General features: G+C 46.1%; 1 protein-coding gene and 1 non-coding gene across 2 annotated transcripts in view; both read right to left on the reverse strand.

Moving 5' to 3' along the window:
* LATS2 (large tumor suppressor kinase 2) overlaps window positions 1-20,682 on the reverse strand; it is a 97,879-nt gene that overhangs the window by 58,072 nt on the left and 19,125 nt on the right. The window lies entirely within an intron of this gene.
* LOC111525324 lies at window positions 13,340-13,478 on the reverse strand. The gene has a single exon (XR_002726067.1). It is a non-coding gene; the product is annotated as a U4 spliceosomal RNA (small nuclear RNA).

The raw sequence follows: 20,682 nt of genomic DNA on the forward strand, positions 1-20,682 counted from the left end.
AAAAAAAAAAAAAAAAAAAAAAAAAAAAAAACAAGAGGACATCACACTTTATTACTAATCTCAGAGGCAAGTTATTTGGTTTTCTACCATTACATGTTGATGTTACCTGTGGATTTTACACAGATGCCCCGCAGCAAGTTGAGGAAGCTGCCTTTTATTCCTAGTTTGGTGATAGTTTTTGGTACAAATGGTTGGTGGATTTTTCTGAAATGCTTACTGTATCTATTGAGATGATGAAATGGTTTTTATTTTTATTTTGTGATACGATGAATTACATTGACTTTCTAATGGTAAATTAACCTTGTATATCTGGGATATATTCCTGTTGATACTGATGTATCATCTTCTTACCAAATGCCATTTACTAATATTTTGATAAGGATGTTTGGATTTATATTGCATTTATAAAAGATATTGGAATGCCGGGTGTGGTAGCTCATGTCTGTAATCCCAGCACTTTGGGAGGCCAAGGCAGGCGTATCACGAGGTCAGGAGTTCGAGACCAGCCTGGCCAATATGTTGAAACCCCATCGCTACTAAAAATACAAAAATTAGCCAGGTGTGGTGGGGCACACCTGTAGTCCCAGCTACTCGGGAGGCTGAGGCAGGAGAATCACTTGAACTTAGGCAGCAGAGGTTGCAGTGAGCCAAGACTGCGCCACTGCACTGCAGCCTGGGCAACAGAGCGAGATTCTGTCTCAAAAAAAAAAAAAAAAGCTATTGAGGCTGGGTGTGGTGGCTCATGCCTGTAATCCCAGCATCTTGGGAGGCCAATGTGGGCGGATCACGAGGTCAGGAGATCAAGACCATCCTGGCTAATGTGGTGAAACCCCATCTCTATTAAAAACACAAAAAATTAGTCAGGCGTGGTGGCAGGCACCTGTAGTCCTAGCTGCTCGGGAGGGTGAGGCAGGAGAATGGCGTGAACCCAGGAGGTGGAGCTTGCAGTGAGCCAAGATCGCGCCACTGCACTCCAGCATGGGCAACAGAGCGGAGACCCGGCCCAAAAAAAAAAAAAAAAAAGAAAAGAAAAAGGTATTGGAATATTAGTCTGTAGTTTTTTTTATGGTGGCTTTGGCAAGTCAATTTCAGAGTAATACCAGTCTCATAGAGTTTGGCTAGGATTATTATTACTTCTTCCTTAATTGTTTGATACGATTCACCAATGAAACCATCTGAGCCTATTGTTTTCTTTGTAGGAGGATTTTGACTATGAATTTCACATGAATTTCGTATCTTTAGTAGATATTGCGCTATTCAGACTTTTCTATTTCTTCTGGTATCAGTTTTAGTAATATTCGTCTTTCAAGAAATTTGTCTATTTCAAAGTAGGCAAATGCATTGGCCAACAAATGTGTTGCTTGTATCCTCCCCCTCATATTCTTTTAAATGTCTCTAGAATTCATAGTAGTGTCCCTCCACTCACTCCTGAAATTGGTTATTTGTTTTCACTGTGGGTTTGGGTTTTTTTTTCTTCCTTCTTTCCTTTCTCTCCCTTCCACAAGTTTAGCTAGAAGTTTATTAATCTTATTGATCTTTTCAAAGAACCTAATCGACATTCTCTATTGTTTGTTCTCTTTATTTCTTTTCTTTAGCCAAATCACTTTAAAGTGTCCACCAATTTACCTAAATCCCAGAAATTTTAATGTATATTTTAATTATTCAAATAAAAATATTTCATAATTTCTTTTGTGATTCCTTCTTTGATTCATGAGTTACTTGGAAGTGAGTTAATATCCAAATATTTAGGGCTTTTGAAAATTCTTTCTCTGGCTGGGTATGGTGGCTCATACCTGTAATCCCTCCCAGCACTCTGCGAAGCCAAGGTGGGAGGATTGCTCGAGCTAAGGAGTTTGAGACCTGCCTGGGCAACACTGCAAGACCTCTTCTCTGCTAAAATAAAAAAAAAAATTAGCCACACATGGTGGTGCATGCCTATAGTCCCAACTACTTGTGGTGCTGAGGTGGGAGAATCGCTTGAGCCCAGGTCGTCAAGGCTGCAATGAGCCGTGTTTGCACCACTGCACTCCAGCCTGGGTGACAGAGCAAGATCCGGTCTAAAAATAAACAAAATTATTTTTTATAATTTCTTTGTGGACAAAGAACATATTCTGCAAGATTTCAATCTCTGAAAATCTACTGAAACTTGTTCTATGCCTTTTTTTTTTTTTTTGAGACGGAGTCTCACTCTGTCGCCCAGGCTGGAGTGCAGTGGCGTGATCTCGGCTCACTGCAAGCTCCGCCTCCTGGGTTCATGCCATTCTCCTGCCTCAGCCTCCCGAGTAGTTGGGACCACAGGCACCACCACCACGTCCAGCTAATTTTTTTTTTATATATTTAGTAGAGACGGGGTTTCACTGTGTTAGCCAGGATGGTCTCGATCTCCTGACTTCGTGATCCACCCACCTCGGCCTCCCAAAGTGCTGGGATTACAGGCGTCAGCCACCGCGCCCGGCCAAGTTTTGTATTTTTACTAGAGACGGGGTTTTCCCATGTTGGTCAGGCTGGTCTCAAACTCCTGACCTCAGGTGATCCACCCGTCTCAGCCTCCCAAAGTGCTGGGATTACCAGCGTGAGCCACTGCACCTGGCCCACTTGTTCTATATCTTATAGTCTGTCTTTCTGAACATTCTATGTGCATTTGAAAATAATGTGGGGTGGGAGGAGTGCGAAGATCAGAAAAAGTAACTATGGAGTACTATGGTGGACGAAATGGTCTGTACACCAAACCCCGAAACAGGTGTTTTCCTGTATTAATGAACCTGCATGTGTACCCCTTAATCCAAAATAAAAGAGAGAGTGATGGAGAAGGGGCGGGAAGAGGAAGGAAGGAAGGAAGGAAGGAGGGAAGGAAGGGAGGGAGAGAACAAGGGAGGGAGGGACAGACTGTATTCTTCACATATTGAGTGTGGCCTTTTATGGATGTCAATTAAATAAAGTGGCTCATAATGTTGTTCAAGTCTCCTATATCCTTACCGATATTTTTGTCTACTTTTCTATCAACCATTGAGGGGGGTATTAAAATTGCCAAGTATGACTGTGTATCTACCCATATCTCCTTTAGCTCTTGCTACATATACTTTGCTTCATATAATTTGAAGCTTTGCTTTTAGGCATACTCACTACTACATTTTCCGGACCTGCTGACCCTTCTATTTATGAAGTGCCCCTCTTTGCCTTGAGTAATACAGTTGTTCCTAAGCATCTATGAGGAACTGGTTTCAGGATCCCCCCCAAATACCAAAATCCCAGAATTATCAAGTCTCATATAAAATGAAGTAGTATCTGCATATAACCCACATATTTCCTCCCATATATTTTCAACCATGTCTGGATTAGTTATAATACTGAATACAATGTAAACACTATGTAAATAGTTACACTATACTGTTTTTAATTTTTTTTTTATTGTTGTACTGTTATCTTTTGTTGGTGGTGGGGTATTTTGTTTGTTTTTTTAAATTTTCTATCTGCAATTGGTTGAATTTGCAGATGCGAAACTCACAGATATGGAGGGCCAACCACATTCCTCATCTCGGAAGGCACTGATATTAACATTGCCACTGCATGGCATATTGTTTTCCAGCTTTTTACTTTCGGTCTATTTGTGTCCTCGTATTTAAAACATGTCTCACGTGGACAGCATATACTTGCACTTAGTTTTTTTTTTTTTTTTTTTGAGACGGAGTCTCGCTCTGTCGCCCAGGCTGGAGTGCAGTGGCACGATCTCGGCTCACTACAAGCTCCGCCTCCCGGGTTTACGCCATTCTCCTGCCTCAGCCTCCCGAGTAGCTGGGACTACAGGCGCCGGCCACCTCGCCCGGCTAGTTTTTTGTATTTTCAGTAGAGACGGAGTTTCACCGTGTAGACCAGGATGGTCTCGATCTCCTGACCTCGTGATCCGCCCGTCTCCGCCTCCCAAAGTGATGGGATTACAGGCTTGAGCCACTGCGCCCGGCCCGCACTTAGCTTTTTACTCACTCCCATATTCTTTGCCTTTTGATTAAGGTGCTGAATCCCTCTGCAGTGAATGAACTATTTAGGCCTGCTATTCCTATTTGTCTCATATTATTATTATTTTTTCTTAGTATTCCATTTTAACTCCTCTATTGGCTCTCTAGCTCTGTCTCTTCGAATTAGATTTTAGTGGTTGCTCTAAAGATGGTAATACACTTTTTCTTGAGACAGGATCTGGCTCTATGGCTCAGGCTGGAGTATATTGGCACCATCATGGCTCACCGCAACCTCCACCTCCCAGGCTCAAGCCATCCTCCCACTTCAGCCTCCCAAGTAGCTGGGACTACAGATGTGCGCCACCACGCCTAGCTAATTTTTTTTTGTATTTTTTGTAGAGATGGGGTTTCACCATGTTGCCCAGGCTGGTTTCAGACTCCTGAGCTCAAGTGATCTGCCCACTTCAGCCTTCCAAATACTGAGATTACAGGTGTGGTAATAAACACTTTTAACTTACTACAATTGTATTAGGCCATTCTCGCATTGCTATAAAGAAATACCTGAGGCTGGGTAATTTATACAGAAAAGAGGTTTAACTGGTTCATGGTTCTGCAGGCTGTACAAGCATGGTACCAGCATTTTCTCGGGTTCTGGGAAGGCCTCAGGGAGCTTTTACTCATGGAGGCAAAGTAGGAGCAGACATCACATGATTAAGCAGGAGCAAGAGGGCAGGGGGAGGTGCCACACACTTTTAAACAACCAGACCTCATGAGAATTCACTACCTTGAGGGCAGCAGCAAGAGGGTGGTGCTAAACTACTCATAAGAAATCTAGGCCGGGCGCGGTGGCTCAAGCCTGTAATCCCAGCACTTTGGGAGGCCGAGACGGGTGGATCACGAGGTCAGGAGTTCGAGACCATCCTGGCTAACACGGTGAAACCCCGTCTCTACTAAAAAATACAAAAAGCTAGCCGGGCGAGGTGGCGGCGCCTGTAGTCCCAGCTACTAGGGAGGCTGAGGCAGGAGAATGGTGGGAACCCGGGAGGCGGAGCTTGCAGTGAGCTGAGATCCGGCCACTGCACTCCAGCCTTGGCCACAGAGAGAGACTCCGTCTCAAAAAAAAAAGGAACTCAGCAATAATATATTTCCACTTAACTCTCCCAACTCATAGTGTTGTATATCAGATCTATAGGTATGATAAACCTATCAATAAAGTGTTTTTACTTTAAATATTGATGTCTTTTAAAGAGATTACAAGAAAATGAAAAATAAATTAGTACTTTATACTTATTGATAGCTACTATTTTTAGTGCTCTTCATTCCTTCCTGTATATCCTTTAGCATTTCCCCCCCATACCCCAACCCCTTTAGTATTTCTTTTAATTTGGTAACAAATTTTCTCAGATTTTTGTTCCCCTGGAAATGTCTTTACAACACTTTCATTTCTGAAGGACGGTTTTGCTAGATATAAAATACTTGGTGTACTTTTTTCTTCAGCCCTTTGAATGTGTCATTTCAATATATTCAGCTTTTATACTGTCTGATGAGAAGTGAGCTTTTAATCTTATCATTTTTCTGTACATAACGTCTTTTTTCTCTGGGTGCTTTCAAGATTTTGTCTTTACCTTTGGCTTTCATTAGCTTAAATATGCTAGGTCTAGGAGTTGTTTCCTCTGTGTTCGTTCTGCTCTTGGTTTATGAAGCGTCTTAAGCGTCTTAGATCTGCACATGAATGCTTTTCACCACGTTTGGGAAGCTTTTAGCTATTACTGTGTCAAATGTTTAGGTATTTCCTTTCTATTCGTCTTTTTGGATTCCAATTTCACATATACTGGACAATCTCATATTATCCCACAACTCACTGAGATTTCTGTTCATTTCTGTTCAATTTTTTTCTATGATTTTTGGATTGGGTAATTTCTACTAATTTACATTTCAGTTTACCGGTTCTTTCTATTGCCATACCTACTGTTATGTTGATACCATGTAGCCAGTAAAATTTTTTTCACTTATTTTACTTTTCAGCTTAGAGTTTCCATTTTTGTAGTTTCCATTTCTCTGTAAAGATTTCCTGCCCGGGGCTGGGTGTGGTAGCTCATGCCTGTAATTCCAGCACTTTGGGAACGGGGGCGGTGGGCGGGGAGCAGGGGATCACTTGAGCCTAGGAGTTTGAGACCAGCCTGGGCAAAACAGTGAGACCCTATCTCTACAAGAAAGTTAAAAAGTGAGCTGAGCATGGCAAAGCGTGCCTGTAGTCACAGCTACTTCGGAAGCTGAGATGGGAGGATTGCTTGAGCCCAGGAAGGCTGCAGTGAGCTGTTATGGCACCCACCGCACTGTGGTCTGGGTGACAGAGCAAGACCCTGACTAATAAAAGATTTTCTGTCTGTGCATTCACTAACCCTGTATTTTCTCTTAATTCTGATACATTTCCCTTTCATTCTCTGAACATATTTTTAATAGCTTTTTTAAAAAAATTGTTTCAAAAACTAACAAAATTTGTCGTTTTAACCATTTTATGATAGCTGTTTAAATGTGCTGTCTGCTAAAGCCAACATGTGGTTCCTCCCAGTGCTACTGACTGCCTTAGTTCCTAAGGTCTCACTTTCCCTGTTCTTTCCATGTGCAGTAATGATGGCTAAAAACAATACTGCTGATAATACGTTGCAGCAACATTGCATTCTAATGGGTTAGGTACTCTGTTTTACAGGTGAGAGCTATGTGCTGCAGTTTGACTAGATTCATACACAAACTGATCTCTGCTCTGCTCTTATGGCTTACCACTTTTTATTCATTTTTTTGAGGCAGAGTCTCGCTCTGTCTCCCAGGCTGGAGTGCAATGGTGCGATCTCGGCTCACTGCAACCTCTGCATCCTGGGTTCAAGCAGTTCTCCTGCCTCAGCCTCCTGAGTAGCTGGGATTACAGCGCCCACCACCACGCCTGACGAATTTTTGTGTTTTTAGTAGAGATGGGGTTTCGCCACGTTGGCCAAGCTGGCCTGGAACTCCTGGCCTCAAGCAATCGCCTGCCTCTGCCTCCCCAAGTGTTGGGATTACAGGTGTGAGCCATCACGCCCGGCCTTTTTTTTTTTTTTTTTTTTTTTAAGCTCATCAGCTATCGTTAGTATTAGTGTATTTTATGTGTGGTCCATGACAATTCTTCTTCTTCTATTGTGGCCCAGGGAAAAGACTGGACACCCCTAAATAATCCCTAAGATGCTGAGAGACCTACCACAGTTCCCTGGATGATACTGATACAAATGGGAATTCAGAAAAGAAAGAACTTAGCAGGTACTCAGATGAATGGCTGTACAAGGCCACAAGGATGGGTCGTGGAAGTGGGACTCGAAGGGTGGACCATGGCTGGCTGGGGAGTGCACTCTGGGGGGCAACAGCATGAGCGAATCCAGTGTGGGAGACAATCGCACAGCCTGGTGGCAGGGGAGGTGCAGAGGGCAGACCCAGTGAGAACAGGGAGACTGGGCCGGTACGAGAAGTAAGTGGAGATCAGATTGGAAGAGGACGGTGAGGACAGTAGTTACCAAGGGACTTGCCATTCAGGAAAAGTTCACCGGGGGAATTACTGGGTCAGGGAGAATCCAGGTATAGCAGAGCAGGGTGTTAGCAGCAAAGACACAAGGAAAAAAAAAAAAAAGGCCACTGAAGAAAGGACTCATTAACAGAAAGATCGGAGGTGGAGCCTAGAGCCAGAGACAACGTGAGCTAGGAACCTTTTGTTAGAAACGACTCCCAGACCGGGTTGAGAAAGAGAAACAGGGAGGATGGGAGAGAATAAGGGACAGGGTGCGGGGGGAAGAGAACACACCTTCCTGGTGTAGAGAAAGAATTTGGAAACTACCAAGGAAATCCTGAAAGGAGGGGTCAGCGGAGTCCCTGCTGATTCGATTTCTCTTTCTACTGTGACCTCAGACAGAGAGGAAGAGATGTGATGTGAAGACTGGAAGCAAACACACCGAGTTCAGTGCAGAAAGACCCAGCCACAGGGCGGGGCTTCTTATAACATTTCCAGCCTCAAACTCCAGAAAAGCAGTGGAAACGCCAAAGCAGCAGAGCTGAGTTTAGCCATGTGGCATGGAGAAGAAACAGAAGGTGACAGAGACACACACGGTGTCCTGAAGGCTCTTCTAAGCGTCTCCAAGGTTGGCAGCCGGCACAGAGTACAGTTTGTTCCACTACACTTGGCCACATTCTGGGCCTCCTAGATGCCACATGCCACTAGCTTTACAACAGCTCTCTGCTGACTAAAAGCTTTTATAAGCCAAATGAAGTTACTTCCAATTTACATTAAAAGTGTACTTCTTAGGCCGGGCGCGGTGGCTCAAGCCTGTAATCCCAGCACTTTGGGAGGCCGAGACAGACGGATCACGAGGTCAGGAGATCGAGACCATCCTGGCTAATACGGTGAAACCCCGTCTCTAATAGAAAATACAAAAAACTAGCCGGGCGACGAGGCGGGCGCCTGTAGTCCCAGCTACTCGGGAGGCTGAGACAGGAGAATGGCGTGAACCCGGGAGGTGGAGCTTGCAGTGAGCTGAGATCCGGCCACTGCACTCCAGCCTGGGCGGCAGAGCAAGACTCCGTCTCAAAAAAAAAAAAAAAAAAGTGTACTTCTTGGCCGGAGAAATTTGTCACTGTTAATCATTTACTTTTGTACAAAACAACTTTTATTTCTATTACATGATTAATAATTCTTCTAATGTCATAACCACCCAAATATATATCAAAACCACAAGGACACACACATTCCACAAGTTTGAGCAAATCTTCTCCATGTGATTTCTGTGGGACAGGGGACCAGTCGCACCCAGGCTGGTAGGACAACGATCTTATTATTTTAGTAAAGCACGTCACAGCACCAGGAAGCCCAGCTCTCCAGCATCTTCACAAGTTTCTGAGCACTAATGACACATGGCACTGTGGTCGGACTGCCATCTCTGCATACCAATCACGGGCCAGTTACTTTACATTCTTCCTGGTCAGCGAGACAACTCATAACACAGGAGCAATTATCATCCCAAGTGTGTGGATGAGAAATCCTGAGGCTCAGAAGGTGCATGGTAGGCCCTGGTGACACAGCCAAGGTGACACATGGCTACACTATGGCTTTCTAACCAAGGTCCAGCCTCCCTTTCTTCCTTTAACAGTGCCCAGTTGCATTAGGGGTGGCCATATGCCCAGCTGAAGTACACATTTCCAAAGCTGCTTAAACTCCCGTGACCAAGTAACTGGGTCCTGACCGGGGAGGTGTTGGGGAAGCTCCCTGACAAAGAGCCAGAGCCAGCGCATCCTTCCCTGGTTCAGACCTGGAACACCACTGTAGAGGTGCCACCTGGTGCACGCCCAGATGGAGTCGCTTGCTCAGGGTGGCAGAGAGAGAGAAGGTGCCTGTTCCTGATGACACTGTGGACTGCCGTGCTACCACAGCCCGCTCAGCTCCAGCATCCTTCTTATTCTACCACTGGGGTTAGGCCTCTGCGGTGGGATCGGCTACCAGCAGCTTGATTTAGTGCCTCTGCCTGCTCCTGACACGTGGGGCCACTGCGGAGCCTACACAGCTTGGCTGGTTGCTGGGGGAGGGTACAGAGGGGAGAAGAATTTCCTGCCGTTTCCCACAGTACAGGAAAGTCATCAAGAACTCATATGGAAAAAAAGGCATCCACTAACACATGAGTCAATGACAGAAGATTACAAATTGTAAAAATTTAACTATGAAAATAATCTCCCTTCTAAATACAGTGCTACAAAATAACTATATCTAAGATGGGGCTGAGCACCGTGGCTCACACCTGTAATCCCAACACTTTGGTAGGCCAGGGCGGGAGGATCACTTGAGGCCAGGAGTTTCAGACCAGGTCGAGAAACACAGCAGGATTCCATCTCTATTGACAAGAACAAACTAAACAAAACAAAAAAAAAAGCAAGAAAAGAAATCTAAAACGAGTAAAACCTAATAAATAAAAAATTGCATGATGAATGTAGTTTCAATTCAAGAGCAAATTTTAAGGCCACAATAAAGAGACGCTGGGTAGTAACTATGATAATGGATGTGGCATTTTTTTGTTGTTGTTAATTTTGAAATTCATCATAACCCTATTAAAAGTAATTCTAAAAGAGAGCATTGTTAAATGTCATAAAACATTCAATGTCCTTGTTGGTTTTTCCCGTTTAGATCCTTGTTGGTTTTCTCTATTTACATCCACAAATGCTTTGGCAATGACAGAAACAGTTTAAATGAAGCCCCCACAGAGAACTGCATGCAGACTGGAGACCCAGAACTCAGAGCCCCTCTCCCAGGACCCCAACCATCAAGCCAGGCAAAGCTGGGGTTCCAGGCAACAAAAACCACCAATCTTGACTGTACTCAACTTCCCGCCTAGATCTCTACAACCACATGACACCAAATAATCTCAGCAGTAAATCGTTTGGTGTGACACAACAGGCATTAAGTGAACAATATTTATGATCTCCAATATTTGTCACGTTACAGCCCACATAAAAAATGCTAAGATCTGTACCGCACACTGGGATAGAAGAGAAGGTTGCTGGCAGTGGAGGGCAAAGAGCTGCAGGGACCAACACCACAGCACATGAGTAGCCAGCGATTCCTAGGGTCCACCTCGGGCCTGCGCCACTCACAGAAGTCAGTCACTCAGGGAGCAGAGAAAAGGTATTTCCTCAACAGCTCCCCCTCCCCCTTTTCTGGGGGAACAGAGTCTTGCTCTGTCGCCCAGGCTGGAGTGCAGTTGTGCGATCTTGGCTCACTGCAACCTCTGCCTCCCAAGTTCAAGTGATTCTCGTACCTCAGCCTCCTGAGTAGCTGGGACTACAATCGTGTGCCACTACACCTGGCTAATTTTTAATAGAGACGGGTTTCACCATGTTGGCCAGAGTGGTCTTGAACACCTGACCTCAGATGATCCACCCCCTCAGCCTCCCAAAGTGAGCTTTGTATTCTTAATTGCAGCAATGGATGTGTGTGATAATAGAAAGTGGTAATGGTTTTCCAGTTTTAAGTACCAGAAAGCTCTCATTTTGGATGTGAGTGGGGAGGCTCTTATTAAGTGCCTAAGGCTGGACTCGCTGTCCTGTTAAAATGGGCTTTTGGCCTGGCGTGGTGGCTCACGCCTGTAATCCCAGCACTTTGGGAGGCTGAGGCAGGTGGATCTTGTGAGGTCAGGAGTTTGACAACAACCTGGCGAACACGACGAAACCCCGTCACTACTATAAATACAAAAATGAAGCCAGGCGTAGTGGCTCATGCCTGTAATCCCAGCACTTCGGAAGGCCGAGGCAGGTGAATCACGAGGTCAGGAGTGCAAGACCAGACTGGCCAAGATGGTGAAACCCTGTCTGTACTAAAAATACAAAAATTAGCCCGGCATGGTGGCTGGCGCCTGTAACCCCAGCTACTCAGGAGGCTGAAGCAGGAGAATCTCTTGAACCCGGGACACAGAGGTTGCGGTGAGTTCAGATGGTGCCACTGCACTCCAGGCTGGCCGACAGAGCAAAACTCTGCCTCAAAAACAAAAACAAAAACAAACCCAACTATTAAACTGACAGTTGCTTCTAGTTTTTAGTAGTAGTAGTGATAACATTCTTTGTTGGCAGGTTGGAAGTATAAATTCAATTGAATGATTTTTAAAAACCCACTTGGCAATACAAATAAGAACGGTAAAAATGCTCTCAACATTTACCCTAGTAATTCCATTCCTAAAATGTATTCTAAGGAAATCAGTGATATCCATAAGATTGTATGTAGAAAAATGTTCATGACCAGCTCTTTACAATAAATTATGGGACATCTATTTGAACAATGGAATACAATGCAGATGTTAAAAATCCTATTTCAGGGCCGGGTGTGTTGGCTCAGGCCTGTAATCTCAGCACTTTGGGAGGCCAAGGCAGGTGGATCACCTGAGGTCAGGAGTTCAAGACCAGCCTGGCCAACATGGTAAAACCCCATCTCTACAGAAATACAAAAATTAGCCACACATGATGGTGGGTGTCTGTCATTCCAGCTACTCAGGAGGCTGATGGGGGAGAATCGCTTGAACCCAAGAGGGGGAGGTTTCAGTGAGCCAGATCGTGCCACTGCACGCCAGTCTGGGCAACACAGCGAGACCCCATCTCAAAAAAAATAATAAAAAATAAATCATATTTAAAAAGACTATTTAATGGAATGAAAACGTGTATGATGTAATGCTTCTCTCTGTGCTTGTCTGTCACGGGTTTCTGAGAGCTTACACAGTTCTAGGTCTCAGAAAGTGGCGACTAGAACAAAGTCACTGTCTCACAGGCCTTAAAATCTACACAGGGAGACATACAACTACTAAATACTGGGGGAGAATATTATGGTGTCATAGGACAGAACAGAGGGACCTAATTTTGACTGGGGGCTCAGAAAAGGCTTTTCTGAATCACAGACCCAAAGATGAGCCCTGAGGGAGAAGTGGGCCTGGTCCCGCAGAGGGGCCAGCACTGGGCAGCCTGAGAGACAGGCAGAGTGGGCAGGGCCAGGGCAGGGAGGTCCAGGGCAGGCAGGACCAGGGTGGGCAGGGCCAGGGTGGGCAGGGCCAGGGTGGTCAGGACCAGGGTGGGCAGGGCCAGGGTGGGCAGGACCAGGGTGGGCAGGGCCAGGGCGGGCAGGGCCAGGGTGGGCAGGACCAGGGTGGGCCTGCCAGGAGGTGGGATCCTGCGGCTACAGGTGGGCCCTGCCTGCCAGTTCCCGGGCACCATCCCGAGGCCAGAGAAAAGGTTTCCAGAAGGGAAATGATAGAATCTTCCCTTTTCAGAATGAGGGGGGCCAGCCATGGTGGCCCACGTTTGTATCCCAGCTACTTGGGTGGATTGCTTGAGCCCAGGAGTTCGAGGCTGCAGTGAGCCATGATCACGCCACTGCACTCCAGCCTGGGCGACAAAGCAAGACCCTGTCTCAAAAAACAAAACAAAACAAATCAGACTGAGGACGGTACTGTGCAGGGAAAGTTGGAGAAAGATGCAGGAGGGGCAGCCAGGAGCCACCAAGACCCTAGGAGCAAAGGAGCAAAGGTGGACCTGTATGGGGGGGGATGGGCAGGAGAGGCCAGTGCATGAGGTGCTTCCGAGAACTGACTGGAGTGATCTGATGGGCCACAAGGCCTCAATTCTGTTACACAAAATGTGTGTGTGTGGTATATTATTTAGTTTAATATATAATTCCATCTTTTTTTAAATTAAAAAAATAGACAGGGCCTTGCTATGTTGCCCAGGCTGGCCTTGAACTTATAAGCTCAAGCAATCCTCCTGCCTCAGCCTACCAGAGTGTTGAGATTACAGGTGTGAGTCACTGCAAGCCACCTATTATATCTCTCTCTTTTTCTTTTCAGTCTCTGTAGAGACTGTCAAAAATTGCCAGTGCTGACTACATTTCAAGTTGTCATGGTGGGGTATTGGAAAGTTTCCAATTAGCAATAATTGCACCTTGGATAAACCTCATTGACTATGACACTGCCACTGTGCAAAGCTTTTTATCTATTTCTGTAATTAGACAAAAGTTGTCCAGTTTTTTTTTTTTTTTTTTTGAGACGGAGTCTCGCTCTGTCGCCCAGGCTGGAGTGCAGTGGCGCGATCTCGGCTCACTGCAAGCTCCGCCTCCCGGGTTTATGCCATTCTCCTGCCTCAGCCTCCCGAGCAGCTGGGACTACAGGCGCCCACCACCTCGCCCGGCTAGTTTTTTTTTTTTTTGTATTTTTTTTAGTAGAGACGGGGTTTCACCGTGTTCGCCAGGATGGTCTCGATCTCCTGACCTCGTGATCCGCCCGTCTCGGCCTCCCAAAGTGCTGGGATTACAGGCTTGAGCCACCGTGCCCGGCCAGTTGTCCAGTTTTATACCAACATGTTAACAGCACTCTTACCGAGATGCTGAGGCGGGCAGATCACCTGAGGTCGGAGTTCTAGACCAGCCTGACCATCATGGAGAAACCCCATATCTACTAAAAATACAAAAAAATTAGCAGGCCATGGTGGCGCATGCCTGTAATCCCAGCTCCTCGGGAGACTGAGGCATGGTGGATCGCTTGAACCCGGGAGGCAGAGGTTGCAATGAGCTGAGATCCCCCCACTGCACTCCAGCCTAAGAACAGAGCGAGATTCCATCTCAAGAAAACAAAAACAAAAACAAAAACTAGGAGCTTAAGGTTGGGGGGGGGGATTATGACACAGAGGGGTATGCTTTGCTTGTGTTTTGTGAAAGTAATTTAAAACCCTCCATTAAAAAGGTACGTGGTGTGCCTTATGGAAGAGCCAAAATTAATGTGAAAGTCACTAAGAAAAAGAAAAGGGAAAAAGGCAAGGAACTGCTACACCCAAAAGCCATTGTAATACAATTTCCTGTTACATGACCGACATTCCTAAGCTTAAGTGTTTCTTTCTTCCTTCTCCTCTTATTAATATGATCACTAACACCAAACGGTGGTTCCCTTTCAAGAGGAAGGGAGGAAAAGGAAATGTACATGTTATCTAAATTCCTTTTATCTTTTTCATTAGCAAACTATCTTTATCACAATGAAGCAATCCTGGGGCAGGATCTTGTCACCAAGACAAAGGGCTGGGAGATTAGTGTTACCATTTCTCTGTAGCTTTCTTGGTGATGCATGTTGTTAGAATTAAGTCAAATAAAATCCCGAGGAGATCTGCACTTCTGGTTAGCATCTTTTCCAGGGTCTGACAACTGAGGTGAGGGTTTTGGCTGGACTAGTACACAGAACCTTCACTGGTCAGCAAGCACTGAGGAGCACACGCTCTGCAGCGTGGGAGGCCTTGTGGGCACAGACGGATAAACTCCCAAGATCCAGGCCCCCAGAGACGCTGCCTGAGACAGGGAAAGCAAGACTGGAGCACGACAATCTGACAACACAATGCCCAACGCATGGAGCATCCTTGGGGTTAGAAATAAATTTCTGAGGCCAGGCGAGGCGGCTCACACCTATAATCCCAGCACTTCAGGAGGCTGAGGTCAGTGGATCCCCTGAGGTCAGGAGTTCAAGACCAGCCTGACCAACATAGTGAAACCCCATCTCTACTAAAAATACAAAATTAGCTGGGCGTGGCGCCGCACGCCTGTAATCCCAACTACTTGGGAGGCTGAGGCAGGAGAACCGCTTGAATCTGGAAGGCGGAGGTTGCAGTGAGCCGAGATAGCGCCACTGCATTCCAGCCTGGGCAATAAGAGTGAAACTCCATCTCAAAAAAAAAAAAAAAAGAAAGAAAGAAATTTCTGACTGGGCATGGTGGCCCATGCCTGTAATCCCAGCACTTTGGGAGGTTGAGGCGGGAGTATCACTTCTGACCAGGAGTTCGAGACCACCCTGGGCAACATGGTGAAACCCCATCTCTACAAAAAATAGAAAAATTAGCTTGTGGTCTCAAGTTACTTGGGAGGTTGAGGCAGAGAACTGCTTGAGCCCAGGAGGTCAAGGCTATAGTGAGCCGAGGTTGCCCCACTGCACTACAGCCTGGGCGACAGACGTTGTCTCAAAAAAACAAAAAAAAGAAAAAGAAAAAGAAATGTCCTTGCTATGGAAGTTTGAATAGGGACAGCTCGTATCCAGGTGGAAGAGCCTGTGTAAAAAGGAATCTGAGTGGAATCACAGCAGATACTAGAATCCAGATAGGTGGTGATACTTCCAGCCAACAAAATCATGCGTCAGAGAGCCCCAAAGCAAGCAGGTGGGAAGACCAGCCTGACCAACATAGTGAAACCCCATCTCTACTAAAAATACAAAATTAGCTCTCTCTGAAGAGACACTGCAGAGAGCTCCTCTGTAGAGGGCAGCATGTGCGGAGGATAAGACCAGGGCCTGGGAGGCCCTGGAGGCTGCAGCAGAGCCAAGGTGGGAGTCAAGCTGGCCAGCTGCCAGGGATGTGGCAGGCAGCCATGTATGGATGCCCAGGGAATGAGAGGAGAGGAGAGGGACCCTGAGAAACCCCATGCCCCATAGACATGAGGGAAAAGAGAAGCAATCCCCTATGAGGATGGAAATGAGAAAAGAATTCCTATCTGAGGAATCTGGAGTCCTTTTAAATTACTGGGCCCAGAGAAACATTAAACTGAGAGAACAATCACATTCTACTTCCCCCTTGAGGCTTGTGTTCAGGGCGGAATCTCACTCTGTTGCCCAGGCTGGAGTGCAGTGGCCAGATCTTGGCTCACTGCAAGCTCCACCTCCTGGGTTCACACCATTCTCCTGCCTCAGCCTCCCGAGTAGCTGGGACTACAGGCACCTGCCACCACGCCCAATTTTTTTGGCTAATTTTTCTGTATTTTTAGTAGAGACGGGGTTTCACCGTGTTAGCAAGGATGGTCTTGATCTCCTGACCTCATGATCTGCCCATCTCAGGCTCCCAAAGTGGTAGGATTGGAGGCGTGAGCCAGCGCGCCCGGCCACGTGTTCACCTTTTGAAACTGCCTGCTGTTGCCACAAGTAGCTATAAATTAACCTAATAATGCCACACTGGACACTATAACTCACACCCTACAGCTTGACGATGTATAGCCAATCACTAAATCAATGTTATTTGTGTAAGCCAATGAGAATTTCTCACAAACAACTTTGTTTCAGCCCACTCCCTGCCCCCTTTTTGCCTTTATTTATATTTATTTGTTTGTTTTTTGAGATGAGACCTCACTCTGTCACCCAGGCTGGAGTAAAAATTCACCTGTGACTGCGGCTCATCACAGTGTGTGTCCAGGGCAACCTGAATCTATGCTCCAGGGTTGCAGTCCTCAAGCTTGGCCCAAATAAACTCTCTACTTCTATTAATTTTGCCTCAGCCTCTTCCTTTTAGGTTGAAATATCCACGGAACTTAAAAAGGCAGCAGCAGCTATCCAGCGATGAGCTAGCAATACACACACTGGACATCAAAGATGGAGAGCGAAATGGCCACTCTGCGGAAGTACTGAACTCCTGCCTCAGACCTGTCGCTCGTTCTGGATGTGTGAAGGGTACATGTGACAAAGACCCTGCACGCAGGTCAGAAAGGGCTCCGGGAGGCAGGAGAGAGCTTGAGTCACCTGCCTGACACGTTTCCATGCCCTCAGCCGGTTTCTTCTAAAACACTAGGCCAACTAGAACCCATCTCCCACTGTACTGTTCTGAGGAGATGACACATGGCAAATGCTTAGGACAGTGTCACACACAGGGCCTCTGCCAACACCAGTCCTCATTCCTGTGAGACCCCACGTGCCCCAGAGGGTCTCACCCCTTTGCAGTGCTATCTAGCTTGGCAAAGGCCTGGGTCTGCATTTGTATGGTGAGTGGAGAAGGCTTGCTTTTTCTGCACGTTTTGGCTTGAGAATGTGAAGAATTCAATCCCTTTTCTTATTAAGCAGATCGCCGCTGATTCACTGAGAGGCTGGCGTGGCCACTATTCTCAGGAAGCCTGCCTCTCAGTGCACATCCTGACCACTGGCTGTCTTCTTTATGCCTTTCCTTATTTGGTCTAATATAATCAGTTTATCTGTTTGTTTGTTTATTTACATTTCTTCCCTACCCTCATTCCATTGAAGTTTTAAATCACTTAAACATGATAAAGTGGGGGAAACAACTGGATTAATCAGGATTAGGAAATTACAGCTGACACGATATTCAGGACCAGGACAATGTATCAACGCTGAGACACAGACTGGGCACCCCTCAGCAGATCAGAGGAAGGGTGGACAGGCAAGATACAGGCCAGCCACGAGAAAAAGCACATGCCAGTTTCTCAAGGAAAGCAGAACCCTTTCCTAGTCCTCGCATCCAAAGAAACTCCTCACTCGCATCCAAAGAAAGTCCTCCCAGAGGGTACCATGTGACAAAGTGCTTTGCTATTCTGAGGGGTCCAAGGCCATAGGCCTCCCCTGGGAGTTACTGAATTGGAAACTCATTCTCACAGGACTCATAGGCACCATCCTGAGGGCCATAATTAAGAGCAGGGAGTGCAGTGAGCTGATTACACCCCCCTACCCACACCATGCAGATGCTCCACTGCAACCGGACAGAGAAAACAATTCCCAGGCTTCCATGGAACAGAAATGTTTTGCATACTTAAATGCAAATTTAAATGGTCACTTACGCCAATAACTATCCGACGCTCAAAATATGATACCCATGACGAAAAGACTTAACTTTCCGATTCCTTAAATCTATATTTAAAGAGCAGCTCCTCCCATAAGAAACATTAATCTAGTGGCCTAGTTTTTATTCTACAAGAATTTTCTTAAGTCTTCAGTAATTTATGTGCAAAAGATTAATAAACATATCATTTGACATACACGTTATAACCTTACACAGAAAATACCCTAAAGTTTTTTGCTTTTTCCAGAAATTTCCATTTTAAAGTATTTTAATTAAAAATATACTCAAATGCCGGGCGCGGTGGCTCAAGCCTGTAATTCCAGCACTTTGGGAGGCCGAGATGGGCGGATCACGAGGTCAGGAGATCGAGACCATCCTGGTTAACACAGTGAAACCCCGTCTCTACTAAAAAATACAAAAAACTAGCCGGGCGAGGTGGCAGGCGCCTGTAGTCCCAGCTACTCGGGAGCCTGAGGCAGGAGAATGGTGTAAACCCGGGAGGCGGAGCTTGCAGTGAGCTGAGATCTGGCCACTGCACTCCAGCCTGGGCGACAGAGTGAGACTCCGTCTCAAAAAATATATATATACTCAAACAGGCTTAGTTACATGGGTGGCTTTAATACGTGAAAATTCACTATGCTGTGTGTTTAGAAATTGTGTACTTTTTTTAAAGTAAATTTTACTTTAATAAAAAGTTAAGGCTGGGTGTGGTGGCTTGAACTTATAATCCTAGCACTGTGGGAGGTTAAGGCAGGCGGATTGCTTGAGTCCAGAAGTTCTAGACCAGCCTGGGCAACATAGCGAGATACCATCTCCAGAAAAAAAATTTGAAAACTGGTCAGACGTGGTGGCACATCTGTAGTCCCAGCTACTTGGGAGGCTGAGGTAGGAGGATTGCTTGAGCCCAGAAGATCGAGGCTTCAGTGAGCAGTGACCTCACCACTGCATTCCAACCTGAGCAACAGAGCAAAACCCTCTTAAACAAAACAGTAGGAGTGGCTGGGTGTGTGTGGTAACTCACGCCTGTAATCCCAGCACTTTGGGAGGCTGAGGCTGGCAGATCACGAGGTCAGGAGATTGAGACCATCCTGGCTAACACGGTGAAACCCTGTCTCTACTAAAAATACAAAAAATTAGCCAGGCGTGGTGGCGGGTGCCTGTAGTCCCAGCTACTCAGAAAGCTGAGGCAGGATAATCGCTTGAACCCGGGAGGCAGAAGTTGCAGTGAGCCCAGACCGTGCCACTGCACTCCAGCCGGGTGACAGAGTGAGACTCCATCTCAAAAAGCAAAAACAAAAAACAGTAGGAGTGAAAGGGGGAAAAGATGCAACAATAAGAACTCTCAGCCAGACGTGGTGACACACGCCTGTAATCCCAGCACCTTGGGAGGCTGAAGCAGGCAGATCACTTGAAGTCAGGAGCTTGAGACCAGCCTAGCCAACATGGTGAAACCCTGCCTCTGCTAAAAATACAAAAATTAGCCAGGCGTGGTGTCGTGTGCCTGTAATCCCAGCTACATGGAGGCTGAGGCAGGAGAATTGCTTGAACCCAGAAGCCGAGGTTGCAGTGAGCCGAGATGACGCCACTACACTCCAGCCTGGGTGACAGAGCAAGACACCATCTTAAAAAAAAAGAACTCTATCTATTATACTGAATTCAAATCATCTTTTTAACAAACAGACACATACAACTCCAAAGGTACTGTTATCTTTTTGTCTCTTATTATTTGGGTTCACATAATGACTTTCCTACCTGAATTTTCTGAAAGCAAATGCGTTTTTTATCCAGACCAAGAAGTGGGAGTTGGAGGGGAAAGGTGGCACAGCTGTTTTAAGTTATAAAGTAACACCACACACCAAGCTGACTGAATTATTTCAAGGGCATTAAATATGGTAAATGGAGGCCTTTCTGCTAGCAATTAACATAAATTAAATGCTGATGGAAACTTCATCGGTGTCATGATCCTTACTTTTATTGTATTTGTGTGTTTCTGTATTGCAAACAGCCCTGGCTTTATTACTTCTTGCACTATAATTATCACTAATGGATTTTACCTAATAAGATCCCACCTGCATTTGGGATTATTTGCTTGACTTGTTTCTTTTTCTCACGGTTGAAACACAACTGCAAAGAACACAGGGGCTCCGCTTGCCTCCTTTGTCTGCAAGTGATTTACAGGAGAAGATTTTAAGCTCTGCTGTTGGCCCGAAAGTTTCTCTGCAATCTTCCTCCAGATTTCGCCAGGACTGCTCCTTTTCTACTTTCTTTTTTTTTTTGAGACGGAGTCTGGCTTTGTCCCCCAGGCTGGAGTGCAGTGGCCAGATCTCAGCGCACTGCAAGCTCCGCCTCCCGGGTTCCCGCCATTCTCCTGCCTCAGCCTCCCAAGTAGCTGGGACTACAGGCGCCGCCACCTCGCCCAGCTAGTTTTTTGTATTTTTTTTAGTAGAGACGGGGTTTCACCATGTTAGCCAGGATGGTCTCGATCTCCTGACATCGTGATCCGCCCGCCTCGGCCTCCCAAAGTGCTGGGATTACAGGCTTGAGCCACCGCGCCCGGCTCCTTTTCTACTTTCAAAACTGCTGGGTTCTGTATGTCAAGGGATGGTGCTTG

This window comes from Piliocolobus tephrosceles, chromosome X (assembly GCF_002776525.5).
Source record: "Piliocolobus tephrosceles isolate RC106 chromosome X, ASM277652v3, whole genome shotgun sequence".
Classification (NCBI taxonomy): domain Eukaryota; kingdom Metazoa; phylum Chordata; class Mammalia; order Primates; family Cercopithecidae; genus Piliocolobus; species Piliocolobus tephrosceles.